Here is a 1,035-nt window from a genome sequence, read left to right as displayed (position 1 = left end):
TAAAACTTTAATTTTTTTAACATTTTGATTAATGGTAAACTTTTTCTTGTTTTTTTAACTGTTTTTAATATTTAGACTGAATAACGTTAGCAATGCAATTCTTTTATTTTTTAAATTTAATTTTAAGACGAATATTTGTTTATGTAAAAAGATATAAAAATGTACAATCACCGCCAAAACTACTGACACAGTCAAGCTATTCAAGGTACTAAAAGTGACAAAAAACACTATCAGCCTTGCAACACTTTATAATTTTGGTTGGTAAATGTATTTTTTTTTTCTATTTCTTTGTAAATAAGTACACCCAAATAAGATTTATTTGCTCTGAAATTTTTGCACAATTTTTATATTTGTTGTAGATATGTATTTTTTACAATTAAATTAATAAATTATTGTACGTTTTTGTCTTATTTGTACGAAATTTTACAAGAGACATTAATTTTGTCGACATCAATACTAAAAAAAGTTATTTTGTAGATTTGCTACAATTTTTCAAACACAACTACGAAAAATGTACAATAATCGGCAAAATTAACGTCAAAATGTGTACCTAGTTATTTTATTACAACACAATGTAGTGTACATACAGGGTGACTCAAAAATTTGCAGAATATTTGTAAAGGGCAAAAAATGTTTTTAAAAAATAGCTAAAATAATTGAGTAATTATGGGGGCATAAAGTTTGCACGTCTGACTGTTTTTACTCCAATTGCTTAAATAATTTTATTTATAAACAAAAAAAACTTTATTGTGAATTTATTTCTAGCTATTATGATCAATGTTTTTGTGGAAACAACATTAAAAAAAAAACATGTTTCAACATTATACAGGGTGTCATACAAAACTCGCGGCTTAAAAAAATGCCAAGTAAAATAGCCAAACACATTTTACACACATAAGAATTAAAAAAAAATAAATTTGCCGTCATAATTGGCGGTGATATGAGTGTGTTGTGAACAGACCACAATTTTTAATACGCCCGGCGAGTTGTTAAATGTCAGATTAATAACTTTTAATATAATGGTTCGTTCACAAT

The sequence above is a fragment of the Tribolium madens genome, unplaced genomic scaffold (genome assembly GCF_015345945.1).
Source record: "Tribolium madens isolate multiple individuals breed KSU strain unplaced genomic scaffold, Tmad_KSU_1.1 Scaffold_19;HRSCAF=116;Tcas5.2_LG9, whole genome shotgun sequence".
NCBI classification, from domain to species: Eukaryota; Metazoa; Arthropoda; class Insecta; order Coleoptera; family Tenebrionidae; genus Tribolium; species Tribolium madens.
Note: the sequence above shows the minus strand (reverse complement) of the source record.